We start from the raw sequence: 10,977 nt of genomic DNA on the forward strand, positions 1-10,977 counted from the left end.
CGTTCAGCAATCACCTCTAGTGAATCTGTGCGTCCCTCGGGCATAGCTGTTAAGGTAGTGCAATACATATCTCATTTACTACAAGTCTTTATACTCAAATATATGTCAGAAATTTTAACACTTCATCATATCAAATTAGTGTACTGGATTAAGAGCGTCAGACAGACAGGGATAATTATATTCTTGCAGCAACAGACGAACACTTAAATTGACAAATTTTAACTACGACATTTGGAAAATACCTTTTTAGATGCCATTTTTAATTGTTTGTTATTACGCCATAGTAAAAGGTAATTAAAATGGAGCCTTCTTCACATTCCTCACTTTCTATGAGATAGGGCCTACCTTAGGTTAGAATATAATAATCCAATCCAGTGCAAGTTATGAGATCATAAGCTCTCATTTACACTACCAAGTAACAAGGAGTTAAGCCTATTCCATCGTAATTCGAACAAAAAGCAACGATTCGTTTCGGTAAAAAAGTAAATGTTTATGAATCAAACTGTAAGATTAAATCCAAAATATAAGGATTTGTAGGGAATAACTACGGAGTATCAAAATATGATAAAAAGCATGGTTAAAAACAGGAAAATATACTAGGTAAAGCAAATGACACAACAGACTCCAACAAAGATTATGTGGCCAAATGTCAAAGATAATATAAGCATATACATGGATAAAATGTTCTAAATTGATCATTTGCACTTCAACATTTACTGTATTGAAATATTGAATATATTTTAAAAGTGCGCAACTATGAAATAGGATATCCAAATCTAATGTATACCAGTCGTGTTCAACCAAATAAATAACCATTCAATATTTCATTTACCAAATATTTATCATAATATAACTACACACACTCATTCTTGAACGACATATGGTATAGATATCATTGCTCTGCAGATACCATACACCTCAATAAAGCATTAATGAGGCAGGGAACATTCTTATGCAAAGGAAAAGAAGGCCTTATAGCTCTTTAAGGCTCTAAATGTTTTAATGTTTATATATGTAGCCAGTCATTGGTCAACTAATATTAACACACTGATCAACAGCCATTCACAGCAGAAACCATACACTAAATTTCCACCAGGAATGCACGGTCAATTTTTTTTATTAATAATTGCAAGGGTAGTCTTAGACATGAACAGAACTCAAAACTACATCAGCCGAAACCTAACAGCGAGGTGTACTTCTGCAGAAAGTAACTACGGCGTATTTTAGGACATAAACGCGTAATGCAATAAGTAGATGCTCATCATGAATAGCTCTGCCTATTCAGAGTGAAAAACGTGAATGAAATGGCTGAATATTGCAAAAAATCTTTGTATTAATGTCAGAAGCATCCTGCAGTTGTCCCTTTTTCCCGTTTTATCATAAATTAATCTGTAAATTCTTGACAGCGATTTTAATGATATTATGTAATATAGTTTTTTATTTTATTTATATGGTTTTCAAGGTGGTCCACAAACTATAAGATGACTTCAAACTACTATATTAATCTTTATGTTGTTCAGTAGGGAAAATAGCACAGAGCCTCTTCCTTAATTTAGTAGTCAGAAGACGAAAAATGGCAGTATCAGTTTTGGTGTTTGAGAAGCCACACGTAGAAGGGGAAACAGGTTTATTGCTGTACAAATAATAATTATCATAATGACACAAGAATAATCATATACTGCACTGATAACCATCTAAGGTTAGATCTGGCTATTACTTAGATTGGAGACCACCAAGAAAACTCGACACCGTAAATACAAACAGCTCCTTCTTAAGGAGATGGGCACACATGCGTACACACACATACAGAGAGAGAGAGAGAGAGAGAGAGAGAGAGAGAGAATGAATGTTTCTGAGCATTTGCATAACTACGAATAAAGATTTCCCTCTCAAAAATGTCAGTGGTGCAAATAAGCCGGTGATAATTATGGCGTTCCCAAGGCCGAGTTTTGGGGAAGTAATGGCAAAAACTCTGAAAGTCTTACATTTCAACTGAAATATTCAGATAAGGGATTACGCGCTCAATAGATTACAAATTAATGTGTATGTCGAATACCTTAGAAATTAATACAATTGAAGTAACAAAAGTTATTACACGAATTACATCAACTGACTACAAATAAAACTAGTACTGCAAATGAAAAGTTTCCGAAGTATATCGACAAATGCCTCTCATTGACATATACCCAGTTAAAATGTCTCCTGCATTTTTAACCAATGCCTTCTCATAATTTCTCAAAAATTGGTGAAGATTCTAGAGCCACGAGGGTATCATTTAAGAACTCCTCTTTTAAAAGGCAAGCATGAACGAGTCTTCAGACGGTGTAATTTCCTAACGCTCTCTCTCTCTCTCTCTCTCTCTCTCTCTCTCTCTCTCTCTCTCTCTCTCTCTCACAAAATTTGGTCTGTTAGCTATCCTGCTAGAAGACAATAACCAAACAGATACTCAAAGAAATAGCCAACGTCGTGAGTGGAAATGATTAATATGTCTGCCAAATCATGCATCATTGCTTATCCACGTTCCAAAAGTTAAAAAGAGCAAGTTTTACCATGACCTTCAATGAGAAAGCTGAAAAAATGAATGTAATTACGGTTTATTCAATCTCTCTCTCTCTCTCTCTCTCTCTCTCTCTCTCTCTCTCTCTCTCTCTCTCTCTCTCTCTCTCTCCTCTATTTATCTCTATTTCCCACATTCACTTTATCGATCTGATTGCTTTATAACAAAGCGTTTTTTTCTTACGTTTAAGCAAAATCGAAACGCAGCTACAGAGAAACTGAAGCTCATATTTTAACCAGTCTTAACCCATTTTAGCATCCTGAATCAGATTCTGAATCGATGGAATTAATGAGACCACTAATTACTCTAGTGGTGCAATGAGAGAAACTGCTTCTAAACCAAAATCACATCACGTCATACTAGCTTCATATGAACATTTATATTTACTATTATTATTTCTTTTTTTATCTGTTGCATGTATGGATTAGCGAAACGAAAGGTAAACATAGCACTGAATTCACTGCAGATTATTCCTATTTCGACTTCAAAAACGATACCCATTTGGACATACAGCTGTAGGCATACAGAAAGAATAAAGACTGAACCTGTTTCACATGGAGATCACGGACTCTACAGCCTCCAGTAACTAGGCACTCTTATTTTTTCAACGTTATATATATAAAAACCATGGGTATACATTGAAATCTACTATTTTGTTTGGTTTCTGTTGTTCTGACTCAATTACACACAGAGCGTAAAAAAAATCATGAACAGATGCAGAAGAGAGAGGGGAGGAGGCGGAGGAAGGGGGTGCTGGGGTGCGGGAAAGGGAATGGGAGGAAGGAGATGAAGAAAAGGTTTAAAATAAATATTAGTTTTTGCATTGGAGTTACGTTCTCGTTTTAGTGGAATTCAGACAGGTGTATGATGAATACATTTTGACGACAATCGACTTCTAACGACAATTATTGCCGCCGCCCCTCAGTTCCATGCATTTGGGCACAGCAGATGGCTGATAACCATTTTCTTGATTCACTTCTGACATCATAAAAGGCACACTTAGTTTTTAAAGGAACGTACCTGAGAAAGAGAGAGAGAGAGAGAGAGAGAGAGAGAGAGAGAGAGAGAGAGAGAGAGAGTCATCATTTGCTGAATAAAATTAATCCATTCGAATATTTAATATAATCTAATTGGGCATAATACATCTGTATCCAGCAGAGCTGATCCCAAACGAGGAAATAACAGTCTATAAAAATCTCATCCTACTCATGAGCCAAACGACTGCCTCTAAACTCAGTAATTATTAACCAACGATGGCTATGAAAGTTAATCCTGTCTATAATAAATTAACATTTAAGATGACATTGTCCTTACTGTTCAAGAGCATTGCTTATCGGGTCTGATCGCCTATTTCTAGTAGTCTGCGATTGGCCTTAAAGTTTCCCGCTATGACAGAGGAGGTGTTAAAGTTAATAACAGCAGTGTTTCATTAATAATAGAAAGCTAAAGTGGTAAGCAAAAATCAGAACAATCGACGCAGTATTCTACAAGTTATAAGGATTTCAGAAGCACAACAAATATGAACAAAGTAACGTTTATAACATGCAATCAAATCTAAAGAGATCAAAACACGAAACTTATCTGTTTGAAAGTAAAGCTTGTTACCGCGTCAGTTACAGATTAAAACGTCATTAACCTTTTCACCTTATAACCAGAGAATGAAATTTTTTTCTACATTCGAGGAGAAAAAAATAATTTTAAAACAGAGGGCAATAATGTTCGATACTGTTAACCAAATTCATCAACCGTCAGTGTTAGTTTTTTTTTAAGTCAACCATCAGTGGTCAATAAAACTGTCATCACTTCTAACACGATCAACTAATATGGATGCCAGCTGGGACTCCTTTAGTGTCACCCGAATGGACTCGAGGGACGGAGACGCTCGCTGAATTGCCAAACAGAGCCGATTTTTCTCTTTTATAAACAGATTCGTTCGCACATCGAACTGACGTCGAAATACCACTGGGTAGCAGCGCCAAAAGCAATTTAATTTTTCTCAATGGGAAAATATTCAGGTTTCTCAGAAGAAATACTTACTGACACAAACATCTCGTACACATGCAAGGATTGATGTATATTCCTAATGTTGAAAGACACACTATTTCAAAAAGCTTCATTTTATTAACTCTCAGATTAATTTACAAAGCCAGATTTTGAGCAAAACAAAACACTCACAAGAAAATAAAACAACTCATAACTTACGCCAAAAATTAACAGCAGTGCCCCCTTCAGAAGAAAAACTTTAGATGTTAATAATGCAACCATATGGCTGGAGAAATAATGAAATTATTTTGTACTAACTTTTCCATAGCTCCTATTTGTCAGGTCCTATAAATTTTACATAAGGTGTAAAATTCCACAATATTACTCCAATATATACAAAATCATATATGAGACTTCTGGACTCACACCCGGGAACTAATTCCTGGGGTTCAAGAGCCCACTCAACGTCAAGGTGGTCCCAAATCGAGGGGGATACGCTTGTAATTACAGGTGGGTTGATGCCGACTCCAAAACAACGAACACCTGAGAGCGACAGGTATTTGTAGTTGAGAGGCGGCATAAACTTATATACCCTCTTGCGGTGGCGGTGTGGTTTAGGGCTTCACTGTGCGTCCTAAATTTGTTGGGTTCGATGGTTCGCGCCCGTGAGCCGACAAATTTCTTATCAACTAAAAAATTTCCCTTTGGTTAACATATATAAAAATATATTATATAGTTAAGTGCTGCCTATCACCATGGATAACCGTATTCTTGCGACTTAGGAGAAAACTGCGATGCTCTAAGACAGTGAGGAACTTCACCTTCACATGTGGAGAGAATTATTCTCTCTCTCTCTCTCTCTCTCTCTCTCTCTCTCTCTCTCTCTCTCTGGAAAAGAATGTGTAAATGTTTTTTTATCTTCTTTTACAACGGATAATAACCAAATAAATAATGACATCAGTGAAAAGTGCATTAAAAATATTATATAAATACCATTCCCACATTGCAGAGAGAGAGAGAGAGAGAGAGAGAGAGAGAGAGAGAGAGAAGTGGGGTCAATGAACTGCGATTGCAACAACATGCAAGAGCGAATGGATGGAAGGAGAGGCAGAATTCGTTCCAATATGCATCGTATTTCTTACGTGCCATCATCGACATAGACTCATTAGCCAGACAAGAGATTTGTAAGTGGAATGTCAGAATCGCCTGAGGAGAGCTATGGGATGATATGAAAGAGTTTCTGGTGCCAGCAGCAGAGGTGTTTGGGAGGACAAGTTGTAAGCAGCAACAGGAAAAAGAAACATGGTGATGGGAAAAGAAAGTATAAGTGCATCTTAGTTTTACCAGACTACTGAGTTTATTAATAGCTCTCCTAGGGCTGGCCCGGAGGATTAGATATTTTTACTTGCCTAGAAATCACTAGGTTACTTAGCAACGGGACCTACAACTGATTGTGGGATGCAAACCACATCGAGATATGAATTTCTATCACCAGAAATAAATTCCTCTGATTTCGTGTTTGGCAGAGCGGGGAATATATGGTGGTGGAATCAAGAGGTTCAAACAGCTGTGAAGGTAAAGAGTATAGCCAGAAGAGGGTGGGAAGAAGATAATAGGTACTAAGCAAGAGAGGGGGATAGACGGACAAAGAATGAAACAAGGAGAGTGATGGCAACTGCAAAGGGAGAAGCCAGGAGAGAACTGTATAAGATAAAGGGAACACCAGAGGGCGAAAAGATAATCTACATAATTGCAGATATGCGAAGAAAAGACAGGCGGGATGTAGGAGAGGTGGTTATTATTAGAGATTATAATGGAAAAGGATATATGGGGGAAGAAAACTATGCCCAAAGACCATTTGTTAAGATGCGGTACACAATTATATAGAAGAGTGCGAGTACAATGGCCTAATTAACAATAAAAATCATTCACAAACGTTGGTATATGTTTCATGTTTCCACAAAAAATTACTTTTATAAAATTAAAGAAACCCCATCCGCCTCTTAAATTAACAGCAGAACTGGTCTGTCCCTTATCAAAAAAGGTGAGAGAGAGAGAGAGAGAGAGAGAGAGAGAGAGAGAGAGAGAGAGAGAGAGAGAGAGAGAGACATTTTCTGGAAAAGGGTATGAATTGAATTTGAACGATTTAAGGAAATCACAATAAATCTGTAAAAGAGAGAGATGTGTCAAGCCATTACAACGGTTGTCATCGCGACAGAAGGGACAAAGGAAATTTTCATAGGAAGAAAATCAAATCATATAGAATGAAAGTCAATCCCACGAGAAACACCAAATCACCAAATTCCCCAATTTTGCGAAAATGAACAGAAGAAAACTTGCAGTCCATCGCCCTCACTTAAGATGAACAGTTTACGAGGAAGAATCATGAATAGGAAGAACAAATGTAAGGCATCCTGAAACTAATTTAAGGCATCCTGAAACTAAGTGAACATGAGGTGGGAAGCTTGATTTCTTCCAATTCATTACCTATTACTCTTAAGTAATTTCGTCTCACGGAGAAGCAGATGATCTTTTAACAAATGCTGTGCAACTGATAATAGGACAGTTCCAATTCGTATTTAAGCCATCTAAATGACCTTATAGAAATTAAACGACAAGCTTATAAAAGACACTCGGAAGGACCCTCATTATCCATTTGCTAATTGCAGAACCCGGACCAGACCCACGCAAAATGCATACCAAATCCTTTATCTCTGGTAAATTACATCAACTTCTAACTGTGTGTGTGTGTGTGTGTGTGTGTAGAGAGAGAGAGAGAGAGAGAGAGAGAGAGAGAGAGAGAGAGAGAGAGAGAGAGAGAGAGAGAGTTCTAAGTCAAGGCGGTGCAGCGGGACTGCTGTGACAATGACGAAAGTTTTTTCTCGTCAACTAACCAACCATTTCTTGCAGATTTAGTGCACCGTCATCAGTGTCCCTAAGGAACGACTGGGTGTCCATTACTAAATCAAAGAAATGAAGAAAATAACGCTCAACTAACCTTGCACGCAACTGGCTGTTGTGTTTGAGAAATCAATGACAAGTCACAGAGACGAAACGATAAACAAAGCAGAATGAACAAGTGCACGCACAGCTTGCTGCAGACAAGGGGTCAGCCACGAACACCCAGGTCACTCACTGGATTTCAATGAACGTGTTTTTAGGAAGCCAGATATCTTTTATTTGTGAAGAGCGGCTAAGTTAACACAATCATTTTGTTTGCTTCATGGATTCAAGAGGACCCTTTCCATAACCTCTCTCTGGTTAGGTTATTTGCGCAAAAGATCGTAGGAAATCTTTGTTGTTTACTTTATGTGCATGATTATTTTAACTTTTATTTTAAATGCATAGACTAAATATGCTGACCTGTGGATACTGACATACATTCTCAAATTAATCTTGTACTGGTGCAATTTACAGCGCAACATTATTATCAATAAAATTAACAGAAGGAAATGAAATGAGCCGCAAATTTTGCAGAAATTATCCATCCAGCGTTTGTACAGTATTATGAAGATGAGGCTCGTTGAAACACAGCATACGTCACGCATCTTTTGTGCATATATATTTTATTCACATTAATAGTATCATGTTAAGTGTGTCAGTATTACTGCATGCATTAAAATGTCAGCATTTCAGTTTTATGTACCATAGCTTCAGTCGAGTCTTGCACATTCCATCCTGCAACAAAAACAAGTTATTCTATTGTGACCTCTGTTTTGTTCGCCTCAAATCAGACACTATATTTTTTGCCTGAATAAATCAGTAAGTTTGTAGACGCAGTTTCTACCTAACGCCTTCGCTACAATACAACTCAAAAAAAAAAAAAAATTACATGCCTTATCTTTTTCTTACAAGACAGAATGCAATGTCATCTCTCTCTCTCTCTCTCTCCTCTCTCTCTCTCTCTCTCTCTCTCTCTCTCATATTAGAATGTTACCATAGAAGGCAGAGGAGAAGTAAAAACCTTTAATAGTTCATGTTCAATGGCAGTTAGCAGAATTTATGAGTTTTAAGGACCGAGCGACTATGAAGCTGTTTTGTCCAAAAACCCTAGAAATTCTATTCATTGTAATCTAGTTATTTGCGCGCTTAACCCTTTTACCGCTCTAGTAATGTTTTAGGAATTACGCTTCATCGTTAACACACAAGTTAATGTGTATGTCTAGTAGATTCCGTAAGGAACAATGTAAACACAAAAAATGGCTTAAGTTATCGCATGGTAAAAAAAGAAAATGGTAAAAGACAGAGAGAGAGAGAGAGAGAGAGAGAGAGAGAGAGAGAGAGAGAGAGAGAAACAGTAATGTGGGAATGGCCCGCTAAGAAATAAGAAAAGGCAAAAATCAGAAATAAACAACGGTAACTTGCCTGTTCAAAACTTTGAAAAAATGGTTAAAAACCACAGTTGAAAACACAAAGGGGAAACAAGAAACTGACAACCCTGGAGATGAAAGATTCGAGAAGTTGAAACCTAACAGAACACGCACACGGCAAGTTTGAGAGAGAGAGAGAGAGAGAGAGAGAGAGAGAGAGAGAGAGAGAGAGAGTGGAAGGGCTTAAAAGCCGGAGAGGTTGAATAAGGAAAAGACGTTATGGAATGGAAAGTGTTCTGATGGAGTGTTACGCTTCGTAGCTCTAAAAAGGATTTGGAAGATATAATTTTCCGCTCCAACACAGACACTGGAGTGGTAGATTACGCAAGAAGCGTGCGCTAACAACAGAATTTTACACAATTTTCTGTTGCGCAAAACAAAATCTGTTACATACAGTGAACAAAAAAATATGAAATAAATAGGTAGCCGGTCTTCTTTATAATAAAGTGGTTACTCCTACGAAGCAACTGTATGGTACCTTTATTATTTCACTGTAATTTTAACAGAGTACTAGTAATACAGCTTGGCTCTCTCTCCTCTCTCATTTTACAGCTTACATCCAACTGCCACCTAAAACACCACCTGAACAGGTCAGATGTTTCAGTTAAAGGGACAATCAAACTCGTTTCATTCCTCGTCCAAGATAGATCAAATTGCCTGATGACAAAACAAAGACATATAACTGAAAAATAATAGATAATAAACTGGGAAAAGGGTCTAACCAAATGAGGACTCGGTTAAAAATAATAAATAAAAAAAAGAGAGTAGTTTAGAAATCCACCGTGTCCAAAGGCTACGGGAAGTTGTAGTCCAGAACGTAACTTCCAAAAAATTGTTAACTGCGCAAGCGTATATGTGAGGTGTAGTCAAAGAAGCGTGAGAGCCTACACTGAAAAGTCCTTGTGCATACTGTGTATGTCTAGGTATGTGGTGTGTATGTGTATGTATATATACGTATATATATATATATATATATATATATATATATATATATATATATATATATATATATATATATATATATATATATATATATACATATGTGAGTGTGTGTATTGTGTGTATGTGTATAACAGAGACAAGATCTATGGAAAAGGGGACAATGGTTCAATAGTTGTAAGTGGTAAACTTATCTCTTTATGGAGTTCCCCAATTCCTATGATTGTTAATTAAAGTAGTATCGTATATGGTAAAACTAGAGACGTGAGAAATATGCGAAAGCGTGGTTGAGAAATGTCTTATGCATACTTTGACGTGAATTAATTCAACCTTATAAAGTTGTTTTGATTTCAAAAACCATCTAATGAGGAGGGGAGTTTAAATGTGCAACATTATCCCAAAATCCAATATTCCTCGGAAGATTGAAACCGCTGTTATTTCTTTACAAAAATACTTATAGAATATTCTTGCAGTAAGAAAATCAAAATGAATCATGAATGCACACTTATACATGACCAATTGTTCTTTTTTCATTTCGAAACAAACATTATTACTCAACAACGTTCAAGGAACAAAGAGGAGCGATAATGCTCCTTGTGGAATGTTTCCACCTGGAACTGTTTCCAGTCAGACAGGAAATTTCTATTATGTTCTTTGATTACCAACATGAAAAAACTTATAGAGTATAGTAAACCAGTTTGAAGACTGAAAAGAGAAAATGTGAGGAAGAAAAAGACGAGGACGTGGAGAGAGAGAGAGAGAGAGAGAGAGAGAGAGAGAGAGAGAGAGAGAGAGAGAGAGAGAGGTGGACCTTTGAGATCCTCCAAACAATTGGTAGTGCTCACGTTCCCTTGTCTTCATTTTATTGGGATCTTTAAAAATTAAGCATAGGGACCTTCAACTTTTACTTTCATTTAGGTAGTTGTTACGATAGTTCCTACCTAAATATATTAATTCACATTAGCCTAATCAGTAACCGCTTTAGAGGTACTATCGTATTTACATTAATCAAATGAAAATACAAGCTCATCCTCATGCTTTGATAATAGAACAGTAACCAGTCCGTATATGTCCTTTATCTATTATTTAGCTCTAGTGTATGTGCATGCCAGCCTGCCAGGAGCCACA

This window comes from Macrobrachium nipponense, chromosome 3 (genome assembly GCF_015104395.2).
Source record: "Macrobrachium nipponense isolate FS-2020 chromosome 3, ASM1510439v2, whole genome shotgun sequence".
In the NCBI taxonomy this organism is placed as follows: domain Eukaryota; kingdom Metazoa; phylum Arthropoda; class Malacostraca; order Decapoda; family Palaemonidae; genus Macrobrachium; species Macrobrachium nipponense.